Source organism: Coregonus lavaretus (assembly GCF_964263955.1).
Source record: "Coregonus lavaretus genome assembly, contig: HAP1_SCAFFOLD_231, whole genome shotgun sequence".
Classification (NCBI taxonomy): domain Eukaryota; kingdom Metazoa; phylum Chordata; class Actinopteri; order Salmoniformes; family Salmonidae; genus Coregonus; species Coregonus lavaretus.
The window spans coordinates 386,415-406,532 of record NW_028163077.1 but is presented as its reverse complement, the minus strand read 5'-3'; the positions used below and the strand labels follow the sequence as shown (position 1 = coordinate 406,532).

General features: G+C 43.8%; 1 pseudogene across 1 annotated transcript in view; it reads right to left on the bottom strand.

Moving 5' to 3' along the window:
* LOC311118520 (ABC transporter G family member 23-like) overlaps positions 1-20,118 on the bottom strand; it is a 55,430-nt pseudogene that overhangs the window by 13,333 nt on the left and 21,979 nt on the right. Inside the window, exons 6-16 of the transcript in view lie at positions 19,254-19,347; positions 14,362-14,436; positions 10,082-10,262; positions 9,391-9,487; positions 9,037-9,205; positions 8,371-8,471; positions 7,105-7,175; positions 5,786-5,835; positions 5,601-5,657; positions 5,176-5,246; positions 4,495-4,583 (exon numbers count right to left, since the gene is read on the bottom strand). The product of the transcript in view is annotated as an ABC transporter G family member 23-like (transcript). The remainder of the gene's footprint in view (positions 1-4,494; positions 4,584-5,175; positions 5,247-5,600; positions 5,658-5,785; positions 5,836-7,104; positions 7,176-8,370; positions 8,472-9,036; positions 9,206-9,390; positions 9,488-10,081; positions 10,263-14,361; positions 14,437-19,253; positions 19,348-20,118) is intronic.

Genomic DNA, 20,118 nt, shown 5'->3' with positions numbered 1-20,118 from the left:
ACATACTCACTAGACTATACTGTATATATACACTCACTAGACTATACTGTATATATACACTCACTAGACTATACTGTTTATATACACTGACTAGACTATACTGTATATATACACACTCACTAGACTATACTGTATATATACACTCACTAGACTATACTGTATATATACACACTCACTAGACTATACTGTATATATACACTCACTAGACTATACTGTATATATATACACTCACTAGACTATACTGTATATATACACTCACTAGACTATACTGTATATACACACTCACTAGACTATACTGTATATATACACACTCACTAGACTATACTGTATATACACACTCACTAGACTATACTGTATATATATACATACTCACTAGACTATACTGTATATATACACTCACTAGACTATACTGTTTATATACACACTCACTAGACTATACTGTATATATACACTCACTAGACTATACTGTATATATACACTCACTAGACTATACTGTTTATATACACTGACTAGACTATACTGTATATATACACTCACTAGACTATACTGTATATAAACACACTCACTAGACTATACTGTATATATACACTCACTAGACTATACTGTATATAAACACACTCACTAGACTATACTGTATATATATACACTCACTAGACTATACTGTATATAAACACACTCACTAGACTATACTGTATATATACACTCACTAGACTATACTGTTTATATACACTGACTAGACTATACTGTATATATACACTCACTAGACTATACTGTATATAAACACACTCACTAGACTATACTGTATATATACACTCACTAGACTATACTGTATATACACACTCACTAGACTATACTGTATATATACACACTCACTAGACTATACTGTATATACACACACTCACTAGACTATACTGTATATATACACACACTCACTAGACTATACTGTATATACACACTCACTAGACTATACTGTATATATACACTCACTAGACTATACTGTATATACACACTCACTAGACTATACTGTATATATACACACTCACTAGACTATACTGTATATATACACTCACTAGACTATACTGTATATATACACACACTCACTAGACTATACTGTATATATATACACTGACTAGACTATACTGTATATACACACTCACTAGACTATACTGTATATACACACACTCACTAGACTATACTGTATATATACACTCACTAGACTATACTGTATATATACACTCACTAGACTATACTGTATATATACACACTCACTAGACTATACTTTATATACACACTCACTAGACTATACTTTATATATACACTCACTAGACTATACTGTATATATACACTCACTAGACTATACTGTATATACACACTCACTAGACTATACTGTATATATACACACTCACTAGACTATACTGTATATATACACTCACTAGACTATACTGTATATACACACTCACTAGACTATACTGTATATATACACACTCACTAGACTATAGTGTATATATACACACTCACTAGACTATACTGTATATATACACACTCACTAGACTATACTGTATATATACACACTCACTAGACTATACTGTATATATACACTCACTAGACTATACTGTATATACACACTCACTAGACTATACTGTATATATACACCCACTAGACTATACTGTATATATACACACTCACTAGACTATACTGTATATATACACACTCACTAGACTATACTGTATATACACACACTCACTAGACTATACTGTATATATACACACTCACTAGACTATACTGTATATATACACACACTCACTAGACTATACTGTATATATACACACTCACTAGACTATACTGTATATATACACTCACTAGACTATACTGTATATACACACTCACTAGACTATACTGTATATATACACCCACTAGACTATACTGTATATATACACTCACTAGACTATACTGTATATAAACACACTCACTAGACTATACTGTATATATACACTCACTAGACTATACTGTATATACACACTCACTAGACTATACTGTATATATACACACTCACTAGACTATACTGTATATACACACTCACTAGACTATACTGTATATATACACACTCACTAGACTATACTGTATATATACACTCACTAGACTATACTGTATATATACACACTCACTAGACTATACTGTATATATACACACTCACTCACACACACTACATTGACACTCCCACACAAAACCCCCATACACTACATACGCACACAACACACAACACACAACACATACCGACACAAACACACAGACAAACAAACACACAAACACACACTCATTTGCTGCTGCTGCTCTGGTTTTACTCTTATTATTATATATCCTGATGTCTAGTCCCCTGCCTTCATGTACATACAGTGGGGAGAACAAGTATTTGATCCACTGCCGATTTTGCAGGTTTTCCTACTTACAAAGCATATAGAGGTCTGTAATTTTTATCATAGGTACACTTCAACTGTGAGAGACGGAATCTAAAACAAAAATCCAGAAAATCACATTGTATGATTTTTAAGTAATTAATTTGCATTTTATTGCAAGACATAAGTATTTGATACATCATAAAAGCAGAACTTAATATTTGGTACAGAAACCTTTGTTTGCAATTACAGAGATCATACGTTTCCTGTAGGTCTTGACCAGGTTTGCACACACTACAGCAGGGATTTTGGCCCACTCCTCCATACAGACCTTCTCTAGATCCTTCAGGTTTCGGGGCTGTCGCTGGGCAATACAGACTTTCAGCTCCCTTCAAAGATTTTATATTGGGTTCATTTCTGGAGACTGGCTAGGCCACTCCAGGACCTTGAGATGCTTCTTACGGAGCCACTCCTTAGTTGCCCTGGCTGTGTGTTTCGGGTCGTTGTCATGCTGGAAGACCCAGCCACGACCCATCTTCAATGCTCTTACTGAGGGAAGGAGGTTGTTGGCCAAGATCTCGCGATACATGGCCCCATCCATCCTCCCCTCAATACGGTGCAGTCGTCCTGTCCCCTTTGCAGAAAAGCATCCCCAAAGAATGATGTTTCCACCTCCATGCTTCACAGTTGGGATGGTGTTCTTGGGGTTGTACTCATCCTTCTTCTTCCTCCAAACACGGCGAGTGGAGTTTAGACCAAAAAGCTATATTTTTGTCTCATCAGACCACATGACCTTCTCCCATTCCTCCTCTGGATCATCCAGATGGTCATTGGCAAACTTCAGACGGGCCTGGACATGCGCTGGCTTGAGCTGGGGGACCTTGCGTGCGCTGCAGGATTTTAATCCATGACGGCGTAGTGTGTTACTAATGGTTTTCTTTGAGACTGTGGTCCCAGCTCTCTTCAGGTCATTGACCAGGTCCTGCCGTGTAGTTCTGGGCTGATCCCTCACCTTCCTCATGATCATTGATGCCCCACGAGGTGAGATCTTGCATGGAGCCCCAGACCGAGGATGATTGACCGTCATCTTGAACTTCTTCCATTTTCTAATAATTGCACCAACAGTTGTTGCCTTCTCATCAAGCTGCTTGCCTATTGTCCTGTAGCCCATCCCAGCCTTGTGCAGGTCTACAATTTTATCCCTGATGTCCTTACACAGCTCTCTGGTCTTGGCCATTATGGAGAGGTTGGTGTCTGTTTGATTGAGTGTGTGGACAGGTGTCTTTTATAAAGGTAACGAGTTCAAACAGGTGCAGTTAATACAGGTAATGAGTGGAGAACAGGAGGGCTTCTTAAAGAAAAACTAACAGGTCTGTGAGAGCCGGAATTCTTACTGGTTGGTAGGTGATCAAATACTTATGTCATGCAATAAAATGCAAATTCATTACTTAAAAATCATACAATGTGATTTTCTGGATTTTTGTTTTAGATTCCGTCTTTTAGATACAGACCTCTACATGCTTTGTAAGTAGGAAAACCTGCAAAATCGGCAGTGTATCAAATCTCCCCACTGTATCTACCTCAAATACCTTATTATTATATATCCTGATGTCTAGTCACCTGCCTTCATGTACATATCTACCTCAAATACCTTATTATTATCTATCCTGATGTCTAGTCACCTGCCTTCATGTACATATCTACCTCAAATACCTTATTATTATCTATCCTGATGTCTAGTCACCTGCCTTCATGTACATATCTACCTCAAATACCTTATTATTATCTATCCTGATGTCTAGTCACCTGCCTTCATGTACATATCTACCTCAAATACCTTATTATTATCTATCCTGATGTCTAGTCACCTGCCTTCATGTACATATCTACCTCAAATACCTTATTATTATCTCTCCTGATGTCTAGTCAAGTACTGTAGTATGTCTAGTACTTGCAAGCCCTCTATAGGGTGCTATTTGTGACGCCTCAACCCTGGTGTAAAGTAGGCCATTTGGGACGCTTCGGCCTGGTCAGAATTTGTGCACTAAATAGGGAAAAGGGTGCCATTTTGTTACCCGCTGTGTGAACTTTAACCTCTTACCTGAGACCCAGCACCTTTCCATTAGCCCCTCCTTCCTCTCGATCACGAAGGACAGAGCAGTCAAGCCCACTGCCAGGTAGAAAGTGATGCTGTGTAGAGAGAGAAGGGAGGGAGGGGGAGAGAGATAAGAAGGGAGGGAGGGGAGAGAGAGAGAGAGAAGAAGGGAGGGGAGAGAGAGAGAGAGAGAAGGGAGGAGAGAGCGAGAGAAGAAGGGAGGGGAGAGAGAGAAGAAGGGAGGGGAGAGCGAGAGAAGAAGGGAGGGGAGAGAGAGAAGAAGGGAGGGGAGAGAGAGCAGAAGGGAGGAGGGAGAGAGAAGGGAGGGGGAGAGAAGGGCGAAAAGAGAATATATTGAGAGGAAAAATTAGGAAGTTATGAGGAGTAGAGAGAGAGAGACAGCAGAGAGAGACAGAGAGAGAAAGAGAGAGAGAAAGAGAGAGAGACAGGAGAGAGAGAGAGAGAGAGAGAGAGAGAGAGAGAGAGAGAGAGAGAGAGAGAGAGAGAGAGAGAGAGAAAGAGAGAGACAGACAGGAGAGAGAGAGAGGGAGAGAGAGAATGAGAAAGAAAGAAAAAAGAAAGAGAGAGAGAGAGAGAGGAGGGAAACCATGACATACATTATCTTAACAGGTTATTATCTTTGTCTCAGTAATGCTGACTAGGTTCAGACGTGGACTGAATCTCTACCTCAGAACGGCTCCTGGTGTCACAAACGTGGTGAAGTCTGAGTTCAGGCTGCCATAGATGGGCTCCTCAAACTGGAAAGAGAAACGTGACAAAGAGAAATAGTGAGCAAAAGGTGTTCAAAAATGAGAAATGTGACACAGAAATAGTGAGTGAAATATTTTCTCCCTATGCACAGTACATCTGTGTATTCATCAGGAATGGATAAAACATATACATTCAACAATACTGGTTACATTGTGGTCTTGGGAAGACAACAACTTGTCTATATCAGAAACTAGCAAGGCTAGTGGATGTGGATGGCAAAATACTATCAACATAGGGTCTGCATCCCAAATGGCACCCTATATCCTACATAGGACACTACTTTTGACCACAGCCCTATGGACCATTTGGGACGCAGCAGGGTTTTAAGGGGATTGTCATACCTTGACAGGAAGAGAGAGCAGGTAAGACTTGCTACCCATCTTATTCTGGACGAAACCCTGAGGAGGGAACAGAGAGGCAGAAGCCATAGAAATAATAACACTAACACTCAAAGTCAAATAACTCATCTAAAACATTATCATTTGTCATCTAATAACAAGATAAAGAAAAGGGAACTCTGGTGTACCTCAAAGGCATCGTGAATTTTTTTCTGAAGCATTAAGGCGATTTGTCGATCTGTAGAAAATACATTAAAAGGTTAAAACAATGTCACCATAAGTCTAACTATCATCACTTGAAAAATGTTTGATCCATTTAATTGATTTGAACATTTACAGTATATGGAATAAAACCAATCAATCATCTACTCTGAAAAGCATTCAAAAGCCATTTCCATCATTTGGGAGATGAGCCATCATTCAGAAGACCCACACAGTATTGTAAAACAGTTACACTACCACCTAGTGGTCAATTTCACAGCCAAACTATCTATTCTATTCTATCAGCATTCTATTCTATTCTATTCTAACAGTGTTCTATTCTATCAGCATTCTATTCTATTCTATTCTAACAGTGTTCTATTCTATTCTATTCTATCAGCATTCTATTCTAACATTGTTCTATTCTATTCTATTCTATCAGCATTCTATTCTAACAGTGTTCTATTCTATTCTATTCTATTCTATCAGCATTCTATTCTATTATATTCTAACAGTGCTCTATTCTATTCTATTCTATCAGCATTCTATTCTATTCTAACAGTGTTCTATTCTATTCTATCAGCATTCTATTCTATTCTAACAGTGTTCTATTCTATTCTATTCTATCAGCATTCTATTATATTCTAACAGTGTTCTATTCTATTCTAACAGTGTTCTATTCTATTCTAACAGTGTTCTATTCTATTCTATCAGCATTCTATTCTAACAGTGTTCTATTCTATTCTAACAGTGTTCTATTCTATCAGCATTCTATTATATTCTATTCTAACAGTGTTCTATTCTATTCTATCAGCATTCTATTCTATTCTATTCTATCAGTGTTCTATTCTATTATATTCTAACAGTGTTCTATTCTATTCTATTCTATCAGCATTCTATTCTATTCTAACAGTGTTCTATTCTATTCTATCAGCATTCTATTCTATTCTAACAGTGTTCTATTCTATTCTATTCTATCAGCATTCTATTCTATTCTAACAGTGTTCTATTCTATTCTAACAGTGTTCTATTCTATTCTAACATTGTTCTATTCTATTCTAACAGTGTTCTATTCTATTCTAACAGTGTTCTATTCTATTCTAACCGTGTTCTATTCTATCAGCATTCTATTGTATTCTATTCTAACAGTGTTCTATTCTATTCTATCAGCATTCTATTCTATTCTATTCTATCAGTATTCTATTCTATTCTATCAGTATTGTATTCTACTCTATTTGAAGGTACATTCTGGAACACTTTTACATGCCAATAGTCCTTTAATGCAGACTGCGGAGTGAGAGCTTACTGGTCAGGTCCAGCCAGACGTGCGCCGACCCTCCATCCACTACCTCCTTAGAGACCTGGCGCTGGATCATCCTGCACAATACAACACACACCACAGAACAGAGACATGATCCAGTAAGGATCCTGTACAATACAACACACACCACAGAGACATGATACAGAACACTGTGTGTGTGTGTGTGTGTGTGTGTGTGTGTGTGTGTGTGTGTGTGTGTGTGTGTGTGTGTGTGTGTGTGTGTGTGTGTGGATGTGTTTAACTATACTTGTGGGGGACCAGAAGTCCCCACAAGAATAGTAAACAAACAAACATTTGTCCAACTGGGGACATTTTGTTAGTCCCGACAAGGTCAAATGCTATTTCTAGGGGGTTTAGGGTTAAGGTTAGAATTAGTGTTAGGGTTAGAATTAGGTTTAGGGTTAGGGTTAGGAGCTGGGGTTAGTTTCAAGGTTAGAAGCTTGGGTAAGGTTTAGGGTTAAGGTTAGGTTTTCGGGTTAAGGTTAGGGTTAGGGTTAGGTTTAGTGTAAGGGGTTAGGGAAAAATAGGATTTTGAATGGGACTGAATTGTGTGTCCCCACAAGGTTAGTTGTACAAGACTGTGTGTGTGTGTGTGTGTGTGTGTGTGTGTGCATGCAGTAAGCTAGCTAGGTGTGTGTGACCCTGATCGACAGGCAAGACCAGACTTTCCACTTCACGGCTGATGTAAGACACACACGTGCACGCGCGCACACACACGTGCACGCGCGCACACACACGTGTAGAGGCATGCATGCAGATACACACTGACACAGACAGACATACTGGTGACTGTAGTGCTGTGATTGGCTCCTGAAGATATATTACTGTACCCTTCCTCACCACAGATAGTCATCATCACATGTTAGATGCCTTGTTTACATCACTGTGTGTGTGTCCGTGTGTGTGTGTGTCCGTGTGTCCGTGTGTGTGTCCGTGTGTGTGTGCAAGACAGTGGAATGCTTTGTCACATTGGCAGCTGGAAGGTGCACAGGTTCCCATTAAGCTCTAGGGAAGAATCTAGACACTGGTGGCCTTAAGGTTCAACAGCATCACACGTCATGGACAGTGATTTAAGAGAAGAGATAGAAGAGGTAAGAGGAGAGGAGAACAAGAGAACAAATTAGAACAGAACTGAAGAGAACAGAACAGAAGAGAACAGAAGAGAGGAGAACAGAAGAGAGGAGAACAGAACAGAAGAACAAGGGGAGAAGATGAGACAAGACAAGAGACAGGTCCAGAGGTAGGGCTCACCTCTTGGTCAGGTAGCTGGTGAAATTCTTTCCAAACCCGATGACGCCCCAGTACTCTCCGTTATAGGCCCCTGCAAAAGCCTCGGCGTGGGACAGGTTCACCTAGGGCAGGGAGGGACAGGGGACACCCTCAGTGACTATGGGACAGGTTCACCTAGGGCAGGGAGGGACAGTGGACACCCTCAGTGACTATGGGACAGGTTCACCTAGGGCAGGGAGGGACAGGGGACACCCTCAGTGACTATGGGACAGGTTTAACTAGGGCAGGGAGGGACAGGGGACACCCTCAGTGACTATGGGACAGGTTCACCTAGGGCAGGGAGGGACAGGGGACTCCCTCAGTGACTATGGGACAGGTTCACCTAGGGCAGGGAGGGACAGGGGACACCCTCAGTGACTATGGCTAGGTCTTAAATTACACCCTATTGGGTCCATCTAGTGCACTACATCTGACCAGGACTCCAGTGTGGTAGATAGAAGACCCTGTGCCATATGCCATCTACTCAAACTGTTTCACCGTACTGTAATAACTAAACACACAACATAGATTTTTTTTGGTTTTAATTAGTATTGGGAGAGGGGAAGCTGATCCTAGATTTTTACCTTGGGGAAACTTCACCCCGGAGCAAAGTCTCTCTGACTAACTAACAACCGATTGGTCCAGTACCTGTTGCACGCTTGAGTTGTCCAGGAAGGAGAGCAGGGATTGGCTGAAGGAGCTGGAGGAGGTCTCATTGTTGACCACAGCCACCTGTATTCCTTTGGGGTCTCCTCCGATACACAGACACATCAGAGAGATCTGCATGACTGGCAGCAGGAACTGGAAAAACAGGGACCTGGACAGATACAATGCAATCAGACTAGGTTTGCAAAATTCTGCCAACTTTTCCCAGAATTCCCAGGTATTCCAGAAATTGTGGTTGGAAGATTCCGGGATCATCATCCTCATCATCATCCTGTCTGCCTTCCTCCAGCTCATTCTAATCCTTTAATGAATCCTCATCCTCATCATCCTCCTCACCCGGGCATCCTCTTCATCCTCACCGTGGTCTTGATAATCAGAGCTGCGATGTTCCTCCACTTTGGCATCACATGCCTGACTCGTACCTTCCAGTCCGCTACACACACACACACACACACACACACACACACACACACACACACGTTTGTTTTACTATCCTTGTGGGGAACAAACAATTGATTCCCATTCAAAATCCTATTTTCCCTAACCCTAACCCTTAACCTAACCCTTACCTGAACCCAAAACCCCTAACCCCTAACCCAACCCTAACTCCTAACCGCTAACCCTAGTTCTAACCCTAACCCTAATTGTAACCCTAAACCTAACCCCTAAAATAGCCTTTTTACTGACGAAATGTCTCCACTTGTCCAAATGTTCCTTGTTTTACTATCCTTGTGAGGACTTCTGGTCCTGACAAGGATAGTAAAACCCAACACACACACACACACACACACACACACAGTATCAAATATCTTAGGAAATCAAAGACAATAGCTGAAACACTGTAGTTATGGTATCAGTTTCCAGAGAAAAGTCAAATTATCCAATGTCATCATGATTTCCGTAATCAGAAGAGAGTAAGCTAGGAGGGAATCCTCCAACCAGGAATCCTGAAATCCTCCAACTGGGATTTCCGGAAAACCTAGGAATTATCGAGAAAGTTTCCGGAATATTGCAATCCTACATTTACCTGAGTATTTGGGCAGCTCTTCTACTGGTCCCGGCCCGACACCCAGGATTGGCAGACTCTCTTCCGGGCCGCCCTCGAGTGATTGGCTGCTCTCTAGAACCCCGCCCTGAGGGTAGGTGCAGTGTTTGGAGCTCACCTGGTCTGAGGTCTCACACAGCTGCAGGAAGGCTTTCTCCAGGGTCTGCAGTGGGTGGATGGGGCAGCAGGGGAGATAGACAACACAGTCAGTTGAACAACACACACTTATAACACAGTCAAGGGTTGATATGATACAGTGAGGGAAAAAAGTATTTGATCCCCTGCTGATTTTGTACATTTGCCCACTGACAAAGAAATGATCAGTCTATAATTTTAATGGTAGGTTTATTTGAACAGTGAGAGACAGAATAACAACAACAAAAATCCAGAAAAACACATGTAAAAAATGTTATAAATTGATTTGCATTTTAATGAGGGAAATAAGTATTTGACCCCCGCTCAATCAGAAAGATTTCTGGCTCCCAGGTGTCTTTTATACAGGTAACGAGCTGAGATTAGGAGCACACTCTTAAAGGGAGAGCTCTTAATCTCAGCTTGTTACCTGTTTAAAAGACACCTGTCCACAGAAGCAATCAATCAATCAGATTCCAAACTCTCCACCATGGCCAAGACCAAAGAGCTCTCCAAGGATGTCAGGGACAAGATTGTAGACCTACACAAGGCTGGAATGGGCTACAAGACCATCGCCAAGCAGCTTGGTGAGAAGGTGACAACAGTTGGTGCGATTATTCGCAAATGGAAGAAACACAAAAGAACTGTCAATCTCCCTCGGCCTGGGGCTCCATGCAAGATCTCACCTCGTGGAGTTGCAATGATCATGAGAACGGTGAGGAATCAGCCCAGAACTACACGGAAGGATCTTGTCAATGATCTCAAGGCAGCTGGGACCATAGTCACCAAGAAAACAATTGGTAACACACTATGCCGTGAAGGACTGAAATCCTGCAGCGCCCGCAAGGTCCCCCTGACCAAGAAAGCACATACACAGGGCCGTCTGAAGTTTGCCAATGAACATCTGAATGATTCAGAGGAGAACTGGGTGAAAGTGTTGTGGTCAGATCAGACCAAAATCAAGCTCTTTGGCATCAACTCAACTCGCCGTGTTTGGAGGAGGAGGAATGCTGCCTATGACCCCAAGAACACCATCCCCACCGTCAAACATGGAGGTGGAAACATTATGCTTTGGGGGTGTTTTTCTGCTAAGGGGACAGGACAACTTCACCGCATCAAGGGGACGATGGACGGGGCCATGTACCGTCAAATCTTGGGTGAAAACCTCCTTCCCTTAGCCAGGGCATTGAAAATGGGTTGTGGATGGGTATTCCAGCATGACAATGACCCAAAACACACGGCCAAGGCAACAAAGGAGTGGCTCAAGAAGAAGCACATTAAGGCCCTGGAGTGGCCTAGCCAGAAAATCTGTGGAGGGAGCTGAAGGTTCGAGTTGCCAAACGTCAGCCTCGAAACCTTAATGACTTGGAGAAGATCTGCAAAGAGGAGTGGAACAAAATCCCTCCTGAGATGTGTGCATCATGGTGGCCAACTACAAGAAACGTCTGACCTCTGTGATTGCCAACAAGGGTTTTGCCACCAAGTACTAAGTCATGTTTTGCAGAGGGGTCAAATACTTATTTCCCTCATTAAAATGCAAATCAATTTATAACATTTTTGACATGCGTTTTTCTGGATTTTGTTGTTGTTATTCTGTATCTCACTGTTGAAATAAACCTACCATTAAAATTATAGACTGATCATGTCTTTGTCAGTGGGCAAACGTACAAAATCAGCAGGGGATCAAATACTTTTTCCCCCTCACTGTAAGTGGTCAACACAGAACCAACTAAGTCGTCTTTTTTTGTGCTGTCCAGACCGGCCTTGATTTCAACGTCCACGGACATTCATTTTTGGACAGGTTTGGACCGGACCAAATCTGAACCAATCATAGACATCTATGTTTTACTAGTTTGGATAGCGCAGTACAGTTAAGCACAGCAGAGTAAAGTACTTTACAGTACAGTAGAGCACAGCAGAGTACAGTACTTTACAGTACAGTATAGCACAACAGAGTACAGTACATTTTACACAGCAGAGTACAGTACATGAAAGAAAAGTCGTTTAGTACAGTAGAGCACAGTACTGTACTGTACTGAATTAAACTGTACTGTACTCTACTGTACTGAATTAAACTACTGTACTCTACTGAATTAAACTGTACTCTACTGTACTGAATTAAACTCTACTGTACTCTACTGTACTGAATGAAACTACTGTACTCTACTGAATGAAACTACTGTACTCTTCTGAATGAAACTACTGTACTCTACTGAATTAAACTGTACTGTACTCTACTGTACTGAATTAAACTGTACTGTACTCTACTCTCCTGAATTAGACTGTTCTCTACTGTACTGAATTAAACTGTACTCTACTGAATTAAACTGTACTGTACTCTACTGTACTGAATTAAACTACTGTACTCTACTGAATTAAACTGTACTGTACTCTACTGTACTGAATTAAACTACTGTACTCTACTGAATTAAACTGTACTGTACTCTACTGTACTGAATTAAACTACTGTACTCTACTGAATTAAACTGTACTGTACTCTACTGTACTGAATTAAACTACTGTACTCTACTGAATTAAACTGTACTGTACTCTACTGTATTGAATTAAACTACTGTACTCTACTGAATTAAACTGTACTGTACTCTACTGTACTGAATTAAACTACTGTACTCCATACTGTACTGTACTGTGCTCTACTGTACTGAATTAAACTACTGTACTCTACTGAATTAAACTGTACTGTACTCTAATGTACTGAATTAAACTACTGTACTCCATACCGTACTGTACTGTACTCTACTGTACTGAATTAAACTACTGTACTCCATACCGTACTGTACTGTACTCTACTGTACTGAATTAAACTACTGTACTCTACTGAATTAAACTGTACTGTACTCTACTGTACTGAATTAAACTGTACTGTGCTCTACTCTACTGAATTAAACTGTACTGTACTCTACTGTACTGAATTAGACTACTGTACTCCGTACCGTACTGTACTGTGCTCTACTGTACTGAACTGTGCCATACTGTACTGTGCTGTTCAAACTTTTGAAACATAGCCTAGACGTCTATGATTTGTCTGGTCCGGACCAACCAAATGTGTACTTCTTTTGGGGCGGAGTGCATTAGAATAATTAACATTAACATGAACATTTTGGTCATTCAGCAGACGCTCTTATCCAGGGTGACTTACAGTCAGTGCATTCAACTATGGTAGATAAACAACAACATATCAAAGTCATAGCAAGAAAAAAAACATTTATGTAACCGTTACTGAGAATGTTATTGTAGTCGAAGTGGTCTGTTGCTTTATTCCATTTGTTGGACTACTTTGAAATGTCATTGCTGCCAGTTTTAAAGCTTTTGAAAAAGCTAACATAAGTGACCATGACAGATTGGAGCAATAAGAAATATTCTATGTTGCCATCTTCAGTTGGCTCCTCTTTCTTACATTAAATGGATAACAAAAGTATTATTCTGGTATAATGCTAACTTAATTGAGAATGTACAGTATGTGCAGTTTAAATCAATGACCAAAATTACGTTTCTTCAACTCATTCAGAACTGTCCGGAAAATACATATTTTCAACGTCCGGATAATACGTATTTTCAACATCCGGAAATACATATTTTCAACTTTAATTTAGAACCGAAAATGAACCCGAATTCCACTTCCGGAAAATAAGACTTTTCAGCGTCCGGAAAATACGTATTTTAAAAGTCCGGAAAATATGTATTTTCACCTTTCATTCAGAACCTAAAATGAACAAAGCTTTAACGTCTGGAAAATACGTTTTTTTAGACGTCTTTTCAATATAATTTTGCCTACTGGGAAAGCAGTCAACAGTCAGACATCTCACACAGCTGTAGGAAAGCTTTCTCCAGAGTCTGCAGTGGGTGGGTGGATGGTAGGGGAAGCAATAGGGTCAATGTAGGGCTACTGCCTGCAGAGCCGGTTGTCTAGTGGTGACACTCCTGGCATCAGTCACATATAATATACTCTAATATATACCGCCGTTCAATCCCCGCTTCCACCCTTCCTCCTGTACTCCCGCTTGCCTGTCCCCCTGTCTCACCCCTCTGTTTCCAACTGTCTGAATAAAGTGAGAAATGTACAGAATCTTCGTAAAAGTAAATAGTATACAATGTTGTTAGCTACTCACTGCAGCACTGTTCTGTTTCATCAAGGTTTCTGGTTCCCCCTCGGCCAACAGTCGGCCATTCCTCATCAGACCCACCTGGAGAGATAGAAAACAGCAGGGTCATTCCAAATGGAGTTTTGAGGAAGGAGGCGAGGAGAGAGAATGTGAGGAATCAAGGAAAGATGAATTAAGAGATAGCCTTAGTCATAAAATATTTGTACTGGTAGGACTGGTTTTAGTTTGACAGGTGAGGACAGGTTTATTGTGACAGGTAAGGTCTCTGGCTCATGGTATAAATATGAAGGCTTGGCTCATTACCAGTCATCATGTCAACTTTCCTATTGGTCAAAATGTAATTGTCACACCCTGATCTGTTTCACCTGTCTTTGTGATTGTCTCCACCCCCATCCAGGTGTTGCCCATCTTCCCCATCTGTATTCTCTGTTTGTCTGTTGCCAGTTCGTTTTGTTTCGTCAAGCCTACCAGCGTTTTTCCCCTTGCTCCTGTCTTTCTCAAGTTCCTGTTTTCTAGTTTTGACCATTCTGCCTGCCCTGACCCTGAGCTTGCCTGCCATTCTGTACCTTTTGGACTCTGATCTGGGTTACTGACCTCTGCCTGCCCTTGACCTGTCGTTTGCCTGCCCCCTGTTTTTGTAATAAACCTTTGTTACTTTGACACTGTCTGCATCTGGGTATTCTCCTGAAACATGATAGTACGAACTGGCCATGACTGACAAAGGCAGACTCGGACCAGCTCCGCAACGCCATCTCCTCCCAAGGAGCCATCATTGGAAGGCAAAAGGAGTTGCTTCGTGGTCTCATGGAAGGGCATTTAACACATTGCTGGAGCAATTCCGCGGGTTGTCTGTTAGGCAGCCTACCACGACGATAACCTCCCAGCCCCTCAGTAACCCAGCTATTAGCAGTGTGGCCTCCCCGGCCACCCCGGTTTCCCGAGAACCCCGCTTACCTCCCCCAGAACGCTTCGCTGGAGAGTCAGGAACTTGTCGGGCATTTCTCGCTCAGTGTTCGCTCAACATCGAGCTGCAGCCCTCCTCCTTCCCCTCGGACCGCTCTAAGATGGCGTACCTCATCACGCTGATGTCCGGGAGGGCTCTCGCCTGTGCTACGCCAGTGTGGGAACAACAGTCGGCCGTATGCTTCAGTCTGGAGGAGTTCATGCAGGAGGTAAAGAAGGTTTTCGATGCTCCATTGTCCGGGAGTGAGGTTGCCCGGAAGTTACTCCAGCTTCGGCAACAATCCCGCAGTGTGGCAGACTATGCAGTGGATTTCCGCATGTTGGCAGCTGAGTGTGCCTGGAACCCAGAAGCGCTGTTCGACATGTTCCTGCACAGAGTATTGGAGGAAGTAAAGGACGAGCTTGCAGCCCGGGAACTACCGACTGATCTCGACTCGCTCATCGCCTTGACCTTTCGGATCGATGGGCGACTACGGGAACGAAGGAAGGAGAGGAAGGATTCCACCTCGCCTCCGAGGCATCCCGGAAGTCCCCGAAGTCTGTCGATTCACCTCTTCCCGAGCCGATGCAACTAGGCAGAGCTAGGCTGTCTCCAGCCGAACGGCAATACAGGCTTCACACGAAGAGTTGTCTGTATTGCGGGACGACTGGTCATTTTGTATCCACCTGTCCACTAAAAGACCAGGCTCACCGGTAGGAGCGAGTTGCCTCAGACCTCTCTGCCATTCCCGCAGAGTACCAGGACCTCCGGGAGGTGTTCAGTAATGCCCGGGCCACTTCGCTTCTGCTGCACCGACCCTCCGACTGCGGAATCTATCTTCTCCCAGGCACCACTCCGCCCCGGGGACGACTGTACTTGCTGTCGGGTCCGGAGACCAAGGCTATGGAGACCTACATTGAGGACTCCCTAGCTGCCGGGTTCATCCGTCCATCTGCCTTCCCCGCCGGCGCAGGTTTCTTCAATGCTCCAGCTCTATTCCAGGCCCTGGTTAATGATGTTCTCCGTGACATGTTGAATCGGTTCGTCTTTGTCTACCTCGACGACATCCTTGTCTTCTCCCGCTCCGCCCAAGAATAATAATAATAATAATAATAATAATAATATGCCATTTAGCAGACGCTTTTATCCAAAGCGACTTACAGTCATGCGTGCATACATTTTTGTGTATGGGTGGTCCCGGGGATTGAACCCACTACCTTGGCGTTACAAGCGCCGTGCTCTACCAGCTGAGCTACAGAGGACCACAAGAACACGTGCTCCATGTCCGACAGGTCCTCCAACGCCTCCTGGAGCACCAGCTTTTTGTGAAAGCAGAGAAATTAGAATTCCATCGCTCCACCATCCCCTTCCTGGGCTACATCATCGCAGCAGGAAGTGGATCCTGGGAAGGTGAGAGCGGTAGTGGATTGGCCCCAGCCTACATCCAGAGTCCAGCTGCAACGTTTCCTGGGGTTCGCCAACTTTTATCTCCGCTTTATCCGAGGTTACAGCACCCTGGCCTCCCCCTTGTCTGCACTCACCTCTCCCAAGGTTCCGTTCACATGGTCCCCAGCTGCTGACCGGGCGTTCCGGGACCTCAAACACCGTTTCACCACTGCTCCCATCTTGGTTCATCCTGACGGCCGTCCCGCCAGTTCATGGTGGAGGCCGATGCTTCGGATGTCGGAGTTGGGGGTGGTCCTGTCCCAGCGTTCGGCCCTGGACCTCAAATTACAACCTGCGCCTTCTTCTCCCATCGCATCAACACCACGGCGAGGAATTACGATGTGGAGAATCGTGAGCTTCTCGCGGTGAAGATGGCGTTGGAAGAGTGGAGGAACTGGCTGGAGGGGGCGGAGCATCTGTTCATTGAACTTGCAATATCTCCACACCGCCAAGCGTCTCAATTCCAGGCAAGCTAGGTGGGCCCTGCTTTTCACCCGGTTCAACTTCTCCCTCTCATCCCGACCGGGATCCAAGAATGTCAAGCCAGATGCGCTGTCACGCCGCTATAGCCCCGCGGCTACACCCCCGGAATCTGAGACCATCCTTCCCACCTCGTGCTTGGTGACGGCATAGAGGGAATAGAGGGGGGGGGGGGGGGCAGATAACCGGATGTTTGTTCCTGACGCTGTCCACTCCTCAGTCCTGGAGTGGGCCCACCCCTCCAGGCTGGCCTGCCACCCGTGCTCCCGTCGGACCCTGGCCTTTGTGTGACAACGCTTTTGGTGGTCTACCATGGTTCCTGACGTCTCCGCGTTCCTCGCCGCCTGCATGATCTGTGCGCAGAACAAGACTCCTCTGCAAGCTCCGGCTGGTCTCCTCCAACCTCTGCCTGTTCCTCACCGTCCCTGGTCTCACATATCCCTGGACTTTGTCACGGGTCTTCCCCCGTCTGATGGCAATACTACCATCCTGACAGTTATGGACTGGTTTTCCAAAGCCGCCCACTCCGCCAAAGAGACGGCCCAGCTCATGGTGCAGCACGTCTTCCAGATCCATGGACTCCCAGTGGACATGGTCTCCGACCGGCGTCCTCAGTTCTCGTCCCGGTTCTAGAAGGTGTTCTGCACACTCATTGGGTCGTCGGCCAGCCTATCCTCCAGTTTCCACCCTCAGTCCAACGGCCAGTCGGAACGAGCTAACCAAGACCTGGAGACGACTCTGCGCTGCCTGGTCTCCGCCAACCCCACCACCTGGAGCCAGCAACTAGTGTGGGTCGAATACGCCCACAACACCCTTCCCTGCTCTGCCACGGGTCTTTCACCCTTTGAGTGTTCCCTTGGTTATCAGCCCCCACTCTTCCCAGAGCAAGAGGAAGAGGTCGGCATACCCTCGGTCCAGATGTTTGTCCGCCGCTGTCGTCGTACCTGGAGGACAGCCCAGTCGGCTCTTCTCAAGACCACCTCCAGGTATCGACAAAAAGCGGACCACCACCGGACCTCGGCTCCCCGGTATCATCTCGGGTAGAAGGTATGGCTGTCCACCCGAGATCTGCCCCTCCAGGTGGAGTCCCGCAAATTTTCCCCCCGGTTTATCGGCCCTTTCCTCATCTCCAAGATCATTAGCCCCTCTGCTGTTCGTCTTCTGTTTCCCCGTACCCTCCGTATACATCCCACTTTACATGTGTCTAGGACCAAACCCATGTCTCACAGCCCGTTGTCTCCTGCCTGCCGTTCTGTACCTTTTGGACTCTGATCTGGATGACCTTGACCTCTGACCTTGACCTGTCGTTTGCGTGCTCCCTGTTTTTGTAATAAACTTTTGTTACTTCGACACTGTCTGCATCTGGGTCTTCTCCTGAAACGTGATAGTAATCCGAAACGAAACCAAAACAAACTTAAAATGCATCCAAAAAGTTTGTACAGTCACAAGCTTGATGTAGTCATTGTGTGCAAGGAACTTCTTTAAATGGGGGGACTAGATACATAAAGTGCTTTCATTTCTCTACGGTAAAACAGATATGTATTAAAATACACTCAAATAAAAGGTGACATTCTATACTGTCACCAAACATTAAACATTTGATTCCAGATCCAGTATAGAGACTGTTGTAGAGTATAGAGACAGTATAGAGACTGTTATAGAGTATAGATCCAGTATAGAGACTGTTATAGAGTATAGAGACAGTATAGAGACTGTTATAGAGTATAGAGACAGTATAGAGACAACCAATGTTTGCTCAAATGAACCTCTAAGCAGATATGAAAACATATGGCATGTCTATCAGTAGGTAGTTGTCAGTAGGTAGTTGTCTGTCAGTAGGTAGTTGTCTGTCAGTAGGTAGTTGTCTGTCAGCAGGTCGTTGTCTGTCAGCAGGTCGTTGTCTGTCAGCAGGTCGTTGTCTGTCAGCAGGTCGTTGTCTGTCAGCAGGTCGTTGTCTGTCAGCAGGTCGTTGTCTGTCAGTAGGTAGTTGTCTATATATATATATATATATAGAGTGTGTGTGTCTTACCACATTGGCTTGCCTGGCCTCCTCTATGTAGTGAGTGGTGATGACGACCGACACTTTTCCAGTTTTCACAATATCTACTAGATGCTGCCAGATCCTACAGGGACATGACACAACTCAGTTTAAGGGCAACATCTATTGGGAGTCCCAAATGGCATCCTATTCCCTATAAAGTGCACTTTTTTAACCAGGGCTCTGGTCAAAAGTATTGCACTATACAAGAAATGGGGTGCTGTTTGGGACAATGTCGTACTGTACCTCGAGCAGAAGAGATACAGAGAGAGAGTGTGCAAATGTGATCATCTGCGTACCACAAGACTGCATATCCCATTGAGCTAAAGCCTAGGCATTAGCTTGGGAAGCTAACGCAGGTCTTGAGGTCTCATGCAAGGTTACTCATCACATGAGTGCGGTTCAGTGAACCACCTTTCAGCATCACACAAAGAATAAACTAACTTTGTGCAGATACGATTTGATTACCACCATAACAATGTCTTAGTCGGTGTCCCAAAAGGTCACCCTATGGGCCCCGGTCAAAAGTAGTTCACCACATAGGGAATAGGGTGGCATTTGGGATGCAGTCTTACCCTTACGACCTGCCTGGGATTACCTGGGAAACACTGCTTTGGTTGGGTTTTCTTTATCCATAAAGCATCTCAGAGTGCTGGTCTGGGATCTGTTTAGCCTTTTAAATCATAAAGAATAAGAGGGGGGTTCTGCTCCTAGATCAGCACTCCTACTCTGAGACACTTTGTGAATATGTTCCCAGGAGTGCAGGTTTACTTGTGTTTTAGGGTAACAGGAGGCGGCATGGCTCTTCAGAGAAAGGTGTGAACAGGAGGCGGCATGGCTCTTCAGAGAAAGGTGT